This window comes from Danio rerio, chromosome 24 (genome assembly GCF_049306965.1).
Source record: "Danio rerio strain Tuebingen ecotype United States chromosome 24, GRCz12tu, whole genome shotgun sequence".
Taxonomy (NCBI): domain Eukaryota; kingdom Metazoa; phylum Chordata; class Actinopteri; order Cypriniformes; family Danionidae; genus Danio; species Danio rerio.
In genome coordinates this window covers 41,679,824-41,700,000 of record NC_133199.1, presented here as the reverse complement: position 1 = coordinate 41,700,000, position 20,177 = coordinate 41,679,824, and the positions used below count along the sequence as shown (strand labels likewise).

The 20,177-nt window shown below is 35.6% G+C and overlaps 1 long non-coding RNA gene across 5 annotated transcripts in view; it reads right to left on the bottom strand.

Annotated features, from left to right (window-relative positions):
- Positions 1-16,363: 16,363 nt before the first annotated feature.
- LOC137489271 (uncharacterized) overlaps positions 16,364-20,177 on the bottom strand; it is a 34,315-nt gene continuing 30,501 nt past the window's right edge. For 2 of the 5 annotated variants that reach the window (XR_012399552.1, XR_012399551.1), the window contains 2 exons: positions 17,669-17,729; positions 16,827-17,567 (listed from right to left, as the gene is read on the bottom strand). This is a non-coding gene — a long non-coding RNA (uncharacterized lncRNA). Of the gene's footprint in view, positions 17,568-17,668; positions 18,657-19,110; positions 19,285-20,177 lie in introns of those variants that run through there. The other 3 variants (XR_012399550.1, XR_012399548.1, XR_012399549.1) reach the window with 3 other exon arrangements.

Sequence of the window (20,177 nt, the reverse complement as noted above, 5' to 3'; positions counted from 1 at the left end):
AGAAGTGTTCCAGAAATCAGGTACACTTTTTGTACACTTCCGGATCACATGATCTCCTCTCGCATATATGCCAACATATACATACATGCATATGTATACATACACAATCGTTCATATATACATATGCATATATAAGCATGAATACATGTATACACATTCACATATAGTCTATAGCTTTAATATTTCAAATAAAGTTACAAAAAGATATATAAAAATAAACTATAATATTACATCACAAATTATAATAAAGAAAAATAAAGAAAGAAAGAAAAAAAATTATATATATATATATATATATATATATATATATATATATATATATATATATACCAGTCGCATTTGAACCACTGAATTTATGGAAGCGAATATTTGAACTGAAATAAAATGAACTAAAAATAACCTTTTGAATATTATACATCGGGTTTTTAAAGGGTATTGAATATTTTGTGAGTGAAATCTGTAAATTGAATATGAATTATTTAATTTATAAGTATGAAGGACCTAAAAATACAAACCCTGGAATTCAAGTCATTAAAATGCAAGAACTTGTTAATACGGTGTATTTTTTTTTTCAGTTTGTACTATTCATCAAGCTTTTTAATTCAATACTTTTGTTATTGATTTTGTTCCATACTGGGACAAATTTGGTGCTCTCCAGAAATGTATATAGGGGTACGTTTTCAGAATGAGCCTGGTTTGCATAATGCAATTCACAACCGTAAACAAAACGAAAACACTCGTGAATGACTAAATATGCAATCAAATATCTTTTAGCCGGCAGCTAGCTCTCTGCAACTCTCACATGGTCGCCCACTGAAGCTAAGCAGGGCTGCGCCTGGTCAGTACCTGGATGGGAGACCACATGGGAAAGCTGCAGGAAGTGGTGTTAGTGAGACCAGCAGGGGGCGCCCAACCTGCGGTCTATGTGGGTCCTAATGCCCCAGTATAGTGACGAGGGCGCTATACTGCTCAGTGAGCGCTGTCTTTTGGATGAGACGTTAAACCGAGGTCTCGACTCTCTGTGGTCGTTAAAAATCCCAGGATAACCTTCGAAAAAGAGTAGGGGTTTAACCCCGGCATCCTGGCCAAATCTGCCCACTGGCCTCTGTCCATCATGGCCTCCTAACCATCCCCATATTCCAATTGGCTTCATCTCTGTCTCCTCTCCACCAATCAGCTGGTGTGTGGTGTGCGGTCTGGCGCAAAATGGCTGCCGTTGCATCATCCAGGTGGATGCTGCACACTGGTGGTGGATGAGGAGATCCCCCCCCCCCCCATTGTGTAAAGCGCTTTGAGTGCCCAGAAAAGCGCTGAATAAATGTAAGGAATTATCATTATTATTATTATTTTACAGAGTATACAAACAAAGTTAACCTGCAGTCTATAAAACCAAAACGCTGATGTCTATGAGTATAACACGCGTTCAGTGAAGTGCACTTGTGTATTAAGTGTTAAATAACCTCGCTGCAGACTGTCAAAAGGCAGAGAGATAAAGGGCAGCGGGAGAAGATGAAGCGAGCACAGACGGCGGAGGGAAAGAGTAACAGACAGAGAGAGTAATGCTGCAGCATGGCTTCCCTCTAGCTATGGCTTCTTGACTTGTTTATGTATGGCGGAGAGAGGGCTGAACATATGGTGTACTAAAGCGTGGACTTGTCTTCCCCACACCCACAGGGGCTCTGTCTCACTGTATAAAGCACGCTTCAGCGGGCAGGACAGGGCCAGGCCTCCGCCGTCTCTGTGTGCCCTGATTATACGCGCTTATTGAAGCTCTCCTTTTCTTATTTAGAGCGTAATCTCTATTTTCTAGATAACTATTGCAAGATCCTGATAAAATGTGGATGTCATTTTGACGTGGATTATGCAATTGTTTTTGTTTATTTATTTATTTATTGTTTATTTTGGAAGATTGAGTTGTCGAACCCTTTTTTGGTGTCTGTCACAACATTCAGATGCTTTTATTTATTCATTCATTTTCCTTTGGCTTAGTCTCTATTTCAGGGGTCACCACAGTGGAATGAACCAGCAACTATTCCAGCAAATGCCCTTTGCAACCCAATACTGGGAAACACCCATATACACTCATTCTCACACACGCTTATACAATACAGCCAATATATTTCATCCAATTCACCTATTGCACATGTGTTTGGATTGTCGCCACAGCGGAATGAACCGCCAACTTATCCAGCGTATGTTTTAAGCAGTGGAAGCCCTTCCAGCCACAACCCAACACTGGAAAACACCCATACACTCTCAATCACAGACCCAAAGGAAACCCCTGCGAACACAGGAAAAACATGCAAACTCCACACAGAAATGCCAACTGACCCAGCAGAGGTTCGAACTAGCTGTGAAGCGATCATGCTACCCCCTGCGCCCCCTGTTTTATAATTTATTAATTAACAAACTAAATTAACCGTCAAAAGACTAAATGACACATTGGAAAGCTATATGTATTAAATTTTGTTATTGTTTTTAATAATTATATTTTTATGCAAAATATTTATTATTTATTTCTTTATTTTTTATTTTCCAACTTTTTAATTGTTTGTTCGATTCCTGATGTTTCTGATTATATACGCGCACTAAAGCTCTCGCTCTTCTTAATTAAGTATATAACCTCTTTAAATGAGTTTCTATTGCAATTACGGCAAGATTCTTATATGGATATATAAGAAACAGAATATATTAAATGTATAAGATATATATAAAATATGGATGCCCTTTTGTACGGTGGCTAAGAAAGCTTAATGAACTGCAGTTTAGGAAAGCACATGCAATTACAAAAAGCACCAGCAAATGAAGAAAAGATCGGTTTGATAGCATACGTGTCGTAAATTCTCACAACACAAACAAATTGAGAAAATGTCTGTATTTTAAGACAACACATGCAAATAGCAAGAAACACAACGGAAATGTTTCAAGGGGACCCAAAAACGTGATGGACCTGGCTATTTAGGTTATGGTCATTGAGGCTAATAATATTCAAAAGACAAGGGAATGGTGTAATCAGGATCTTAAAATACAAAAACAAACAAAAAAATCACCTTTCAAAGAGCACCTTGAACTGAGCAATAAACTAATCCCAGTTGGGATTTTTTAATTATTATAATTTGCATGCAATATATTTATTTTTTATTTATTTTTTGTTTATTTATTTATTTTTCATCTTCTTAACTGTATGTTTGATTCCTGATGTATTAATATTTCATACTAAGTTTGTCATTTTTTCCTTTTCTCTTTTAGTTATGAAGTTCAAACAAAAGCCAATATATTGTATATAATAATATATACAGTTAAAGTCAGAATTATTAGCCCCCCTTTGAATTTTCTTTTCATTTTTAAATATTTCATAAATGATGTTTAACAGAGCAAGGATATTTTCATAGTATGTCTGATAATATTTTTTCCTTGTGGAGAAAGTATGATTTGTTTTATTTCAACTAGAATAAAAGCAATTTTCATTTTTTAAAAGCCATTTTAAGGACAAAATTATTAGCCCCTTTAAGCTATATTTTTACCCAAGCCTACAGAACAAACCATCGTTATACAATATTACCCTTACCTGCTTAGTCAACCTAATTAACCTAGGTAAGCCTTTAAATGTTACTTTAAGCTGTATAGAAGTGTCTAGTAAAATATTATTTACTGTCATCATGGCAAAGATAAAATAAATCAGTTATTAGAGATGAGTTATTAAAACTAAAAATAAACAGGGGTGCTAATAATTCAGGGGGGCTAATAATTCTGCCTTCAACTGTATAAATATATTCAGTCCTCAAAACAGATTTATTAAACAGATATATCTATTAAAACAATATTTTAGTCACCAAACATGTTTAAAAATTGAAAGATAATACAATTAAACCCAAGCAAAAACTTGCAAAGAAAATAAGTACATAAATACAACCTACAAACTACGACTAAATTTCTCAATTTGTATTTGCTTCTCTTGAGTTTGTATTTTAAAGTTTTTTACAACATATACATTTGGGGAAAAAAATACTTAATATAGTTACTTGAGCAACAAATAATTATTCTATAATAATTAATCAAAAATTATTAATATTTTCTTAATTACTTTTAAATATATACAGTTGAAGTCAGAATTATTAGCCTCCCTGATATATTAGCACCCCTGTTTATTTTTTTCCCCAATTTCTGTTTAACGGAGAGAAAAAATTTTCAACACATATGCAAATAATAAGTTATATGAGCAATATCACACGAGTAGCAGTGCGATTTGGCTGTATATCAGCACTGATGGGATGTGCTGCTGATATACAGCCATATCGCACTGCTACAAGTGGGATATTGCATTTAAACAACAGTTGGACGTCACAATCTTGTATATAAAAAAGAAAATCAAACACGGAGAGTCTAAAACCCTTTTGTATTGGGAACTACTTTCTTCCGCCATTCATTCACATCTGCAGCGGACGTCAGAACAGCAGAAGCCATTACTCATTCACCAACGTCACTTTAGAGCTAGTGTTTGAATGATTCTCTAGCGTAATGTCTAGTGATGACAAACAGTTGATTTTGCTCACATTTTAGGATAATAAGGCTGAATGTGACATGAGATGCCATCCGTCTACAGAGATATCTCTCTCTACAGTCTATTACAGTCTACTGTATTTCTCTGTTGCCGTCGGTATTGTGACGGTTCAGCGTTTACCCCGAGACTTTAAGGAATAAAAAAGGAGACAGAAACTATTTCGCTCTTCCTATTGGCCTTTATTCGTTTCTCCCAAGTGCTGTCGACTACATACATGCCAGTCAAAGACAATGAGTAGGAAAAAGGAAAATAAAAAGACACTCAAACATCCGTTGCAAAATAAAATGTTACATAATTGAAATAAAAGAATGATATAGCGGTATAACACTTTTCAGTGCTCGCCAGAACTGAACTGAGCTCCCATGCGTGCTTACATCTCAAAGGTAAAACAACCACAGAAGTCCTCTTAAAGGGGGCATTTATACACAATGCATATCAAACATTAAACAACCGTTACAATATCACAATAATTAACCTCGAAAAAAGCAGCGCAATCACTACCAGACTGTTGTTTTGTTTGCGATAAGGAGGGAAGAGGCTGAATCCAGCTTCTTATCCACAGCTTCTAATTGACTCTATACGGTCCACCTTAAAAACCGTGACGTTTCCGTTTTTCAGCATCTTATGCGCACTCAAGAAAACACACTAAGCAAGGGCTTATTATGTGGTCAGGGCGCCATCTTGTGGATAGACAACGTCAACCATCTTTGGTCTACTACACTATGGCAGGCTAATGGCCGTCGACGAGCTCTCTCAGAAATTGTAAACATTTTAAAATAGGCACTATTCTTACAAATAAACCGCATAGTTGCAATCTAAACAACTACATTCTCGACTAAAAAAGCCCAAAAAGTACATTTTGTTGTCTAACAGCAGTAATATTTGTCAAACTGTAGTGTCACACTGCTTGTTGCAGACGGTATGTGGGCGGAGTAGAACACAGAGGTGAAGGGTGAAGAGGCCTTTGTGTGATGCTACTGGCAAAATATCCCACGGCTATCATCCAATCAGATTCAAGAACCAGACAGAACCACAGTATAAATGTCAATATCATCTATGCAATATCAGACACCACCCGTGAGAACGCAGCAGTTAATATTGTTAACTAATAATAGGGCCGGTAAAAAAAATCAGAGATCATTTCTTTTATTGCTGTATCAAAAACATACCGAACCGTGACACCACTGTGTAGTTTTTGAAATTTGTGAAAAGTTAATCCCCTAATATATATATATATATATATATATATATATATATATATATATATATATATATATATATATATATATATATATATATGTATATATATATATATATATATATATATATATATATATATATATTTATATGTATATATATATATATATATATATATATATATATATATATATATATATAAATGTATGTGTGTGTATATATATATATATATATATGTATGTATATATATATATATATATATATATATATATATATATATATATATATATATATATATAAATGATATATATTAAAACAAACACAAATATTAACCAAATATTAACCAAAAAATTTTAACAATCATTATTATTTAATTAATATTTCCCAACAGGGTGTACATGAACTATAAACTTAACTCTAGATATATCCACCAATAAGGACTCATCAAGCGTAGAATGCATTGGACCACACAAATAACCCCCCAATCACGCTGAATGCGACACACACACACACACACACACACACTCACATGCACACGACGTCCCTGAAGGTCGAAGCATTTACAAATCCACGCACACACAGTTACTCCCTACAGGTCAGTGAATTCACACACATCCGAAGCCTGCAGGTTGTTTGCCGCTCACACACACACACACACTCTCACACACTCACACACACACACGCACGCACGCTGTGGCCCTGCAGGGTGGGCTGATTGACAGCTCTCCTGATGGCAGGTGGCAGCAGCTGATGTTTCCCCTCATTTGGTTTTGCTGTAGCCTGGGTCAGGTGACACCCACAGGTGCAATGCTGAGCAGCCCTACAGCTCTCTGTGTGTGTATGTGTGTGTGGATGTTTATATGCATGTGTTTGTCTCGGAGGACTCAGGGGGGGTCAGTTATTCATAGATCAGAATCACGGAGGCAGAAAGCAGATGTTCCCCATCACTGTCAGACAAACGCATACACTGACATTAACGCCACACCAGCTCCAGATCCAGAGTCTGCAGCGCTTCTGGCCACACGTACACTGACACCAACCACACTTGAGTGAATATACGCCACTCCCCAATACATATCATGTCAATATATTCAACGTCAAGGCTCAGATGTTGATTGCTGACCCATGTGCTTAATATGTGCTGAAAGTTAAAGGGTTAGTTCACTCAAAGATGAACATTTACTCCCTATTTGTTCAACTTTTACTTGTTCTAAGCCTTTCTTTCTTCAATTGAGCACAAAAAGAGATATTTTGAAGAATGCTGAAAATCGGTAACCATTGATATGTATATGACAAATCCAGTACACTGACAACAACGCCACTCGAGAGAATACACACACACCGAAATGCTCAGATGTTGATTGTGGATCCATGCGCATAATAAGCTGATGCTGAAAGTTAAAGAGTTAGTTCACTTAAAGTTGAACGTTTACTCACTATTTGCTCAACTTTTACTTGTTCTAAGCCTTGCCTTCTTCTGTTGAGCAGAAAACGAGATATTCTAAAGAATGCTAAAAATCGGTAACCACACTCTAAAAAACATAGTGTTAAAAACTACCCAAATTGGGTCATTTTTAACCCTACTGCTGGGTAAATATAGGGCAGAACACATAAGGGGTTAAATTAACCCAAATTATTGGGTTATTATTTTTAACCCCATAAATGGTTTGTTTTTCTACCCAATATTGGTCATTTTTTGCTTAAATATTAGATTAACTTGATCCAAAAATGTCTGCGAAACATGACCCAGCAATTGTGTTGTTTTGACACGGCATCACTGAAGTACGGTGGGGGATGTGCAGCTTTGACAACAGGTGTACAAAAGGTGCTAGTAAGATTTCAGAAAGAATTCAGAAAGGTCTGACTAAGGGCTGCAATGAGCATAAATCTCATTTTAATCATCTGAAAATGCAAGGAATCTGCGTTTAAACTACACTATTTTCATTGCATTTAAACAAATTAGAACATTATATGTGGTATCCCAGTCAGCTCCTGCTGTGAGTTGATTTGATCCAAAAAGCTGGGTTGAAACCCAACACTCTAAAAACAACCCCCAAAAAATACCCAAATGTCTCAATCCAAGATTTGCGTAGAAAAAACAACCCCGTATAGTTTTTAGAGTGCACTGACATGTATATGACAAATCCAGTACACTGACAACAACGCCACTTGAGAGAATACACACACACTCCGAAATGCTCAGATGTTGATTGTGGATCCATGCGCATAATAAGCTGATGCTGAAAGTTAAAGAGTTAATTCACTTATAGTTGAACATTTACTCACTATTTGCTCAACTTTTAACTTGTTCTAAGCTTTTCTTTTTTTATTAAGCACAAAATGAGATATTTTGAAGAATGTTGAAAATGAGTAACCATTGATATGTATATGACAAATCCAGTACACTGACAACAATGCAAAATGAGAGAATACACACACTCCGAAATGCTCAGATGCTCAGATGTTGATTGCGCATCCATGCGCATAATAAGCTGATGCTGAAAGTTAAAGAGTTAAAACAGACAATAGTGCAAACAACGCTCCCATTTCTGTGTCTGTGTTGTTGTTTACAGTGAAGGCTGATCTGCTGTCTTCTGGTAGCGTTAAAGCCATATGTTATAGTCATGTGATAGGGGCTTGACGAATAAGGGAAGGATACGCAATGACACAAAAGCCCCAATCAGGTAGCGAATCTCAGCAGCCCCGCCTCCATTTACAGATGTCTCCGTTTTCCCACATCTACACTGAGACGGAGCAGCAGCGTTTCAGAATGAAAACGGGCTCTCCAGCGTTTCCAAAACGCTCCGTTTTCGGTGCTCGAGAACTCCGGCGTAGTGTGGACGGATGGCGTAACCGTAGCACAACGTATGCGTTTTAAAACGAAAACGCATTAGTGTAAACGGGGCCTTAGTTCACTCAAAGATGAGCATTTACTCACTATTTGCTCAACTTTTGCTTGTTCTAAGCTTTTCTTTCTTTTGTTAAGCACAAAAGAAGATATTTTGAAGAATGTTGAAAATCGGTAACCATTGATAAATATATATGACACATCCAGTACACTGACGTCAATGCCACTTGAGCGAATACACACACTCCGAAATACATATTATTTAACGTCAATGCTCAGATGTTGATTGCGGATCCATGTAGATCTAAGCTGATGCTGAAAGTAAATCCAGTACACCAACGGCACGCGAGCGAATATTAGGCAGATTTAGTTCATCCAATTCACCTATAGCGCATGTGTTTGGACTGTGGGGGAAACCGGAGCACCCAGAGGAAAACAGGGAGAACATTCAAACTCCATACATAAAACCAGCGACCATCTTGCTTTAAGTTGACATGTGCTAACCACTGAGCCACCGTGCCGCCAACAAATTTTCAATACTAACAAAAATAAATTAAACAAATTCAATCCATCAAAGAATTTCGTCATCTTTCTACTGCGGTTTAAAAGAAGGGATGAAAGGAAAGTGGAGTGGGGGGTAAAGGAAGGAGAGGCAGGCAGAAAGAAGGCTTGGCTGAATAATTGATATTTGCTGAGAGCGATATGAGTTTTCTTAATGTGCCTCACAGCATTAGCTAAGAGTGCTGCTGTTAGCGACCAACACCACAGGGCCAAAAACAGACCCGCTCCAAAACACTTCAGCTGCCCGCTTAGTCATGCACACACACGCACACACACACACACACACACCTCATACACACGAGCTGACTCTAAAAAATATATTTAGGTCTTATGCATTAAATCTGTGAACGAATATGTATGAACACACACGCTCACATACACACACACACACACCTCAGAAATATTTTTCAGACAAATGGTGAAAACGTTAGGAGGAAAAACAAACACTGTATGCAGAAATGTTGGAGATGTGCTGAATTATTCAGTCATTTGCAGAACCCTTCAGAAGTTTGAGGTCAGTAAGATTTTTTTTAAGGAATAAAATCTTTAAGGATGCATTGAACATCAAGGAAACATCACCGTGAACAAAATTAAAAGTGTACAAAAGTACTAGTTGCTTATGACTCTTTTGGGAATTTGAGCGATTTGATTACATTTTTTATTGTGTCGACAACTCACTGATTCACATGATCCAATCAAAGTGACTCTGCAGTTAACAACCCGCTGATTAATTCCGATAGCGACATCTCCAGTTACAAACTCACTGATTCAAAAGATTCACTCAGAGCGAGTCTCCAGTTACAAACTTACTAATTTCAATGATTCACTTAGAGCAAGTCTCCAGTTACAAACTCACTGATTCAAATGATCCATTCAGAGTGAGTCTCCAGGTATAAACACATTGATTCAAATTATCCATTTAGAGCGAGTCTTCAGTTACAAACTCAGTGATTCAAATGATTCATTTAGAGCGAGTCTCTAGTTACAAACTTACTGATTCAAATGATTCATTCAGAGTGATTCTCCAATTACAATCTCAATGATTCAAATGATTCATTCAGGACAAGTCTCCAGTTACAAACTCACTGATTTAAATCATAAATTCAGAGTGACTCTCCAGTTAACAGTTTACTGTTTTAAATTCAGAGGGACTCTCTAGTGAACAACTCTCTGATTCAAAGGATCCATTCAGAGCAGTTATGAACTTACTGATTCAAATAATCTAGTCCGAGTGAGTCTACAGTTAACATCTAACTGATTCAAAAGATCCATTAAGAGTGAGTCTCCAGTTAACAACTCAGTGATTCAAATGATCTATTCAGAGTGAGTCTCCAGTTATCAACTCACTTATTCAAATTATCTATTTAGAGTAAGTCTCCAGGTACAAACACATTGATTCAAATAATCAATTTCAGCGCGAGTCTCCAGTTATGAACTTATTGATTCAAATGATTCATTCAGAGCAAGTCTCCGGTTACAAACTCACTAATTCAAATGATCCATTCAAAGTGAGTCTCCAGTAAACAAATCAGTAATTTAAATGATCAGATCAGAGCAAGAATCCACTTAAAAAACGATTCAAATGGTTCAATCAGAGTGAATACCAAGCAAACAACTCACTGATTCAAATGATCCATTTAGGGTGAATGGCAAGTTAACAAATGACTGGTTTAAATGATTTGTTCAAGGCGAATCTCAAGTTAACAACTCACTGATTCAAAATTCACAAGTTTGATTCAGAATGAGTCAAGAAGAGAGATCCTCAGAGATTGGGTGTGCATTCAACAAACCCCAATCCCCCCCCCCCCATTTTACAATTCATTATTGTAATTTTACGCACTTCTGCCAGAATTGCAAGAGACATAGTGTTTAAGACCATGCAGCGATGTGTGTGTGAGGCTCAGTGTATGTGTGTGTGTGTGTAATCTCCTTTGATAAATGTGTTGATATTAAAGTAATGATGTATCCTGTGAAAATGTATAACTGCACAGCTGGATCTCTGTATTGACCCAGCAGCGAGTGTGTGCGTGCATGAGTGTGTGTGTGTTGGCCTAGGGTTGCTCTCTCGGACTCATAATGAAGTCGAGCTGTCATGCTCACAGATGCCTGAACATACGGACACACAATCTCTACTTCATCTTCTGATCCACACACACACACACAGATATACAGTTCATTATCGTCAGGTACACACACTCTCATGAATCAGTGAGCGGGTTAAAATAATGTGCAGAAAGGGCCCAGGGTGATTTTCTGCAGCTCAGAGGAGACTCTTTCACAGCTCAGGAAACTCTGCGCGCTTCATTTAAGAACTCCGTCTCAGATGTTTCACTGAAATCAGACTACAGAGGACCTGTAAAACCAGTGCGGATGGCACCCTGGAAATAAATGATTCTTTGGATTTACACGTTGTTTTTTAAGGTAAGTGGTTGCAAACAATGTATATGGGCTGAATTTAAATAAACAAATTTAATTGAACATTGCAGAAAAAAACTGAGAGCGCTTGTCACCCAGTAATAAGCACAGTTTGGCAAAATTAACGTTAATGTGTGTGGCGTTCGTCTGACAGGTTCATTTGCGATAGCACTTTCGAAGACGAAATGGCCAAGCATCCAGACCCAAACATACAACTATCTCATTGAAAGTGTTTTTACAAGAGTGAAGTTAAAGGCCTACTAGTCTTCAGATGCCAACAATTGTGTTCTGTGTGGTCACAAACTCAGTGATTCAAATGATCCATTCAGAGCGAGTCTCCAGTTACAAACTAACTGATTCAAATGATTCATTTAGAGCGAGTCACCAGATACAAACTCACTGATTCAAATGATTCATTCAGAGCGAGTCTCCAGTTACAAACTTACTGATTCAAATGATTCATTCAGAGCGAGTCTCCAGTTACAAATTTATTGATTCAAATGATTAATTTAGAGCGAGTCTCCAGTTACAAACTTACTGATTCAAATGATTCATTCAGAGCGAGTCTCCAGTTAAAAATGTATTGATTCAAATGATTCATTTAGAGCGAGTCTCCAGTTACAAACTTACTGATTCAAATGATTCATTCAGAGCGAGTCTCCAGTTACAAATTTACTGATTCAAATGATTCATTCAGAGCGAGTCTCCAGTTACAAATTTATTGATTCAAATGATTCATTTAGAGCGAGTCTCCAGTTACAAACTTACTGATTCAAATGATTCATTCAGAGCGAGTCTCCAGTTGCAAACTTACTGATTCAAATGATCCATTCAGAGCAAGTCTCCAATTACAAACTTACTGATTCAAATGATCCATTCATAGTGAGTCTCCAATTACAAACTTACTGATTCAAATGAACAATTGTGTTCTGTGTGGTCATTTGCAAGAAATAATGTTCCATGATTACCAGATTCAAAAGTTTGTAGAGCTAAAAGCCGAGGTTCTGCCTAGACAAAGACCAGGAAAGAAGACAGAGCTTACCTTATACAAGTCCTGGGTAATCATCAACAAGCAAACAACTGCATTGTGACAGTGAACTGCACCTGTATGGCAGGATATGTGCATGCACACTTTTACATTTCATTCTGAGCATTCAGTGTCGACAGTTTAATGAACCATATTTAACAGTTTTTGCTGAGATCATTGCTGCTTTCAAAAACAAGTAATGTGTTTGATTTAGCATGTGAACTTACCTGATATAACAAGAGAACTGCAGAGTCAAGCCTTTTTAACTAGGTCCTCACTCCATTCAGCTCTTATGATGGTTGTTAGTGAAAGACGTCTGCGGTTGGCATTAAAAGCAGTGCGATGCACAGTAAAATTATGTTTGCTATTTTTGGACTTCGATTTTGGCATCCTACTGCACAACATGACATGTTTGACAAAAAGACATGACAAAATTATTTTTTGTATTAAGCCGCAGATTCTAAAGAAATTGAATATTAAATGAAAAAAAGAGTAGGCGTGGCTTGTTTTTTTCTACTGCGAGCTGATTGAATGTAGTAAAGCAGCCATTTCATTCAGAAAGATCTGGAAAAGGGTTTGGGGCGAGTTATTACAACCTAACAGACTCACTATTTCTGTTTGTTGACAGACAGCTGGAGGGGGGTGGGTAAGTGTGTTAGCCACACCCAATACCTCAGACAGACCTAATCTGAGAATTTAACTCAGAACAAACAGGAAGTGCATTTTCATATTTCCATTAAAGATTAAGGGCTCTATTTTGACGATCCATGCGCAAAGTGCAAAGCGCAGGGCGCAAAAGCATTAAGAAAAATAAAAAAACATCCAAAGTTACATCCAAACACACATGCTGTGCCCCATATGGTCTAAAACCTGACAGGTGGGCAAATCTAAGCTTGTTTTTAGTAAAACAAATATAAATATGCATATAATAAATAATACAGCTAATAATAATAACATTATACAAAAGCAGATTGTCATGAATGAACTGAAAAAGCCCCCAGAGATGAAGTAGACATGAAAGTTTGGTTTTTATATTTATGTAGGCTATAAAATAATATGTTTTATAATATTTCAATCCTTTATTTATATATATATATATATATATATATATATATATATATATATATATATATATATATATATATATATATATATATATACGTACATATATATATATATATATATATATATATATATATATATATATATATATATATATATATATATATATATATATATATATGAGCAATTCCAGCGTTATGGATGTGACATTTGCAGTAAAAACTCAAAACATAATTTCAAACATAAAGTATATGTTGACATTAAATCGAAAATTCTGTTTATATTTTCCAAAATAGCTCACCACAGAGTTAAGGGAGCAGAAAAATATCAATATGTAAACACATTTTATATTTTAAATTAGGAAAATAAACATGCGTTATGGATGTGACAAAAAAAGTTTGCGAATTTACAGTCGACAACAGATTATTTAGAAATTCTGACAGTTAAACTGCACAACCCAAAAGACACAATGCTCATCAAACAGGTATGAGTCGGCTCACTATAGAATTAAAATGATTGATTTTATTTTATTTGACATTTTTGCATTTATGAAGAAAAAGTGTCGTTATGGATGTGACACATTTCCGTTATGGATGTGACAGCTGTGAAATTGCCACTTGTGTGATTTTGGCAAATTAAATATAATAGTTTGAAATACTGACAGATACATTCACGAGTATTTTTACAGTACTGTTAAATGCTTGCTAACACAAAAAATGTAGAAACGGTTTGTCTATTTTGCTATTTCTGTATGGCAAGGTTGACATTTGCGTGGAATTGCCCATATAAATATATATATATATATATATATATATATATATATATATATATATATATATATATATATATATATATATATATACATACATACATATATATATATATATATATATATGTATATCCTATATTTATCCTTATTATATCCTATATATAGCCTTAATATTTTAATTCTTTTTCCTATGTAAAGATATTTGCGTATTGCTCTACATCCTGTCTGTATTAAGCCATGTGTAAGCGAGGTGCACAACTAACGCACTCTGCGCTGGACTTTAGACCGGCTTTGTTCTGGTCTATTGAACAGTCTATTATAGTTCCTCAAAATAGCAAAGCACCAGAAATGCGCCTTAAAACACCTCCTTTTTTAGACCAGAACGCCTATGCGCGCACATATGAGCGCAAATGATTTGCTATTTAAACAGCGTGGCGAAAAACGTCAAACGACTCTTGCGCCGAGCTGAAAATAGCAAGCAACTATTGCGTCGCACCTTGCGTCACATTGTGCCGGGTGTATGATAGGGCCCTAGAAGGGCAAACTATTGTTTTGTTCTTAATGACATGCACGGATGAATTATTCACCTCAAAACTGGCAACTAGAGCGAACAAAATCAATATGGTTAGTTTTGATTTCATTTGTGCTTTAAGACTAAAACTCAATAGGAATTTGATGTTAAAATGAACGGTGGTCTGAGCCAATCCTCGTGTGTGTGTGTGTGTGTGTGTGTGTGCGCTTCACCTGTGAGTGTGGAGCTGATTGAGTCTCTCTGCTACAGATGCTTAAACCCTACGGATCTCGCTGTCACTCCTCATCTCCTCTCCAGTGTCTGACAGCAAGCCTAAACCTCCAGGACGGCCTGAGTCCCCGACAAACACACTGACATTAATCACACACTCACACACATACAGCCACTCGCTCTGCCGGATAAACACGACACATATCGGTCACCAGCAGTGATGAGCTGACATTGGCATTATTACCAACAGATGCATTTAATACACTCTCACTAAAAAATGATGGACAAAATGAGTCTTCTTTATTAAAATGCATCAGAGTAAATTAAATTAATGACACTGATACCTTCTATAAGAGTGAGTTATAGCTGAAAATAAATCATAGTTTACAAATTGTTAATATTTAAATGGAAAATATTAATGGTATAAATGTTATTCATAAATTTAAATGGTTAATAAACTGTGTTAACTAAAGATAAGGCTGCATCCGAAATCGCATACTTCCATACTATATACAGTAGTATGCTAATATCAGTATGCAAGCCGACTAGTATGTCCTTATTCATAGATTTCAAAAATCAGTATGCGAGAAGTACCCGGATGAATTATTACTTCTGGCGAGATTCTAGAGTGCGCATCCCATGCATGCTGTGCTTTTCCATTATGCCCCGCGAGAGAATTCATGAATGGAAGTGAAGCGACGCAACTGACGCAAGTAGGTCATGTGACCATGACAAAATGGCGAATGTAGTAGGTCCGAATTCCATTCATACTGCTCACATACTGTATAGACCGTACTTTTGTAACAGCCGAGTAGTACGTTTAAATTCAAATGCAGTACCTACTGAGAAGTAGACGGTTTCAGATGCAGCCAGATTCTCTGAAACGTGTCTTAATATGATGCAATTTCAACACTTCAAATAAATGTCCATTGATTTAAAGATCATACTTATTGTATTAGTAAATAAAACTTAAACAAAGGGACGGCATTGTGGCTCAGTGGTTAGCATTATCGCCTTAAAGCAATAAGGTTGCTGGTTTGAGTCCCGGCTGGGTCAGTTAGCATTTCTGTGTGGAGTTTGCATGTTCTCCCTGTGTTGGTGTGGGTTTCCAGGTGCTCCGGTTTCCCCCACAGTCCAAACACATGTGCTATAGGTGAATCGAATAAACCAAATTGCCTGTAGTGTGTGTGTGAATGAGTGTGTATGGGTGTTTCCCAGTACTAGGCTGCAGCTGGAGGGCATCTGCAGCGTAAAACGTGGCGGGTCATTCCGCTTTGGTGACCCCTGATTAATAAAGGGACTAAGCCAAAGGAAAATGAATGAATGAATTGTACTTTTGTACTAAATCTAAATTTGTCAAAAATCATTTTTGTTATGTTATTAAATTAAAATAAAAGTAATAAATATAAAGAGTGTTTCCTTTGCAATTTATTGAAATAAAATACAAATTGATAAAAATAATGCACTAATTAAATTTCAGGTCTTTCCCAGTGCTGGGTTGCGGCTGTAAAAGCAAACGCTGCTTAAAACATATGCCGAAGTAGTTGCCGATTCATTCTGCTGTGGTAACCCCTGATGATAAATAACACACTAAGCCAAAGCAGAATGAATGAATTGCAGGTAACTGCAGATGATATTTTTCTTACTTTCACTCACTTTATGAGAGCATTTTAAACATTTCCCTGCAAACTAAAATCTGAAAACTATATTTTAATTTGTTTTGATTTCATTTGATTTCATGTAACAAAATAAACTGACTTTAGATTTTGGTCACTTTACATTAATCCCACACTATATTAAATAAATCAACCCAGGCTCATTCTGAAAACATATTTACATTTCTGGGGAAATGGCCAAATCCGTCCGAGGCAATCTGTTTTTTTTTTTTTTTTGTTTGTTTTTTGTTGCTTTTTTTTTTCACGAATCCACCAGAGGCCGCTGTGCACACTTTTTGAGGTCTCAAATTTCTCTCGAAAGTGCCATTCGTGCTTGCTGTTCCCACATAAATCCACCAGAGACTCCTGACTGACTGAAAGATCGACTGACCCACCCTCCTCTTTTCCTTAACCCAACCAATAGTGTTTTCAAAAGCAGCGATTGACTTGCTCATCCACTTCCCTAAACTCAACCGACAATGTTTTGAAAAGCAATCCAGAAAAAGAAAAGCCCTCTGCTTATTTTTTACCATGTTTTCAGATTTTACTACATTCTCAACCTGTTATATACTTGTTTATTTTATTGTTTTGGCTTTTGTTTTTGTCTTACCTGCTTTCTGGAACCGTTCTTCAACAGACTCGAACCTTGTCGTCGTGGTTCTCCTCTCTACATCTCAAGTCCGTTGACGTATGCTGTGAGCCACTGGACAAACTGGTAACAGCGGGAAAGCTGTCAATACGAAGGTATGCGATCAGCTGGTAGCGTGAAAAGGAATGGCATCATACCGCCCTGTGTCGATCACTTTACAGAAAAAATGCAGCCATATGTACCTCTGGCTACATAATTCCTGATCTCCAGAAAAGTATGTAGGGCTGCATTTTCAGAATGAGCCTGTAATGAAATTAACAAATGTAAAAAAAAAAAATAAAAAAATAAAAAAATCAATAAAGTTACATTTATTTCACATATTAATAAACAAATGTAAAAAGTAGTAAAACTATTATTGTGAAGAGTTTTTTTTTTTCAGCTGACGACTGTACTCAAGATCAAACATCGTATCGTTTCCTCTGAGACAAAACCATAAACGCCTGTCGTTTTTAACAGGAGTGAATTTTGTGGCTAGTTTGCGTTAAAAACCTTGAATTATGCAGGTCGTGGAGAAAGAGAAGCAGAGACGGACCGCAGAAACACTGATGAGGAGAGAGCTTCAGATTATTCACACTGAGGATTTTTCAGACTTTCTTTCAGGCTTTCTCCATTTAAAAGCACGTTATTAATGATTGATGGAGGCTGGTCTTTATTTACGGCTCTGTCATGCACTGTTAGGAGCACACATCAAATCTTGATTCTGCGACACAAACTGGGTCAAACCGCAAGCCCGGAGAGAGATGGAGATGCAGAGAAGTGCAGAAAGTCAAGGGAATTTTATGATGGAGATGTTCTACTACACTGCTTGTTCAAACTACTGATCTAAAATGAGTAGAAATCACACTTCTTTAGATTTTTTTTATGTTCAATCCACTTAAATTTGTATAAACAATTCAGTTACCTTAGTTGAATTGAGTTGGGACAACATGAATGAATTGTGTGGAGTCCTCCGTTTATTCCAGTGTACACTCAATTAAGGAATTTTGCTGCTTGTTCAAACTACTGATTTTAAATGAGCTGAAACAACACACTTCTTTAGATTTTTTGGGGGGACAACTTATTTTATGTTCAATGCACTTTTATTTTTATAAACAATTCAGTTACCTTAGTTAACTGCGTTGGGACAACATTAATAAATTGTGTGGAGTCCTCCATTTCTTCCAGTGTACACTGAATAAGGAAATGTTGCTGCTACACTGTATACAGTGATTAGTTACTTAAAGCAAGTAAACCAATTGCTTTAAAGGAAATAAGTTGGCTTTACTAAAATCATGTAAGTAAACCCATTGCAACTTGGAACTGTTATGCTCGCTTAATTTTTAATTATATGCAAATTGTATTCACTTTTGTTAAATAAAAGTAAACTAACCACTTTTTCCATCTCACATTTGTTGCATTTGTTTTTTCCAGCTTTTCTGTATCTAGCATAATGACAGTGACTAAAATAAATCTGCTCTTCCAGACTCCAGTGTGTCTTTTAAATTCAATAGAGGCTATTATTGTAGATTTTATAGACTTAATGAAGCACCTAATAATATTGTAATAATTAACTATTTGAAAACAGACGTGCTAATATAGTCTGACACTGTAAAAAGTGATTAGTTGACAACTTTTTACATTGTACACTCAATAGAGTAATTTTGCTGCTTGTTCAAACTACTGATTTAAATAGGCTGAAACAACACAATTGTTGAGTTTTTTGGGACAACTTATTTGTTTTATGTTCAATCCACTTAAATTTGTATAAACAAATAAGTTAACTTATTTTAAATAAATTGAAAAAACAGGAATGAATTGTACACTAAAAAAAAAGGATTTTTGCTGCTTGTTCAAACTACTGATTTAAAATGAGCTGAAACAACACAACTGTTGAAATTTTGGGCAACTGAATTGTTTTATGTTTAATCCACATAAATTTGTTAATTCTTGCGATTTGTGTTGGGACAACATGAATGAATTGTGTAGAACTTGGCATTTATTACAGTGTCAAAAAATATACTGCTTTAAAATGAGCTGAAATAACACAATTCCTGATTTTTTTGAGGACAAATTGTTTATGTTCATCATAAATTTGTGTTTATCAATCAATCAATCAATCAATCAATCAATCAATCAATCAATCAATCAATCAAAGATAAACAGTAAGGAAAGAGTGAATAGTGAGGGATATGTAATTTCATAAATATTTAATGTAATTAATTTAAAAAATCTTAATAATGTGCATTTTAAATAWTTTTTTTTATTTAATTTCATTTTAATATACAGTAACTAATAAAATGTAGAGTTTAAATGCAGCTATATTTTAATTGTTCAAAAAAATCTTTTTGCACTGTTTTTGAAACTACAATATTTAACTTAATTTGATGTTTTATTTAAATGGGGTTTCATAATTTTTTTTTAGAAAAACTAATTTAATTTAATTTAATTTAATTTAATTTAATTTAATTTAATTTAATTTAATTTAATTTAATTTAATTTAATTTAATTTAATCATTCATTCATTTTCTTTTCGGCTAGTCTCTTTATTAATCCCAACTTATCCAGCACATGTTTTACGCAGCGGATGCCCTTCCAGCCACAACCCATTTCTGGTAATTTAATTTAATTTAATTTAATTTAATTTAATTTAATTTAATTTAATTTAATTTAATTTAATTTAATTTAATTTAATTTAATTTAATTTAATTTAAT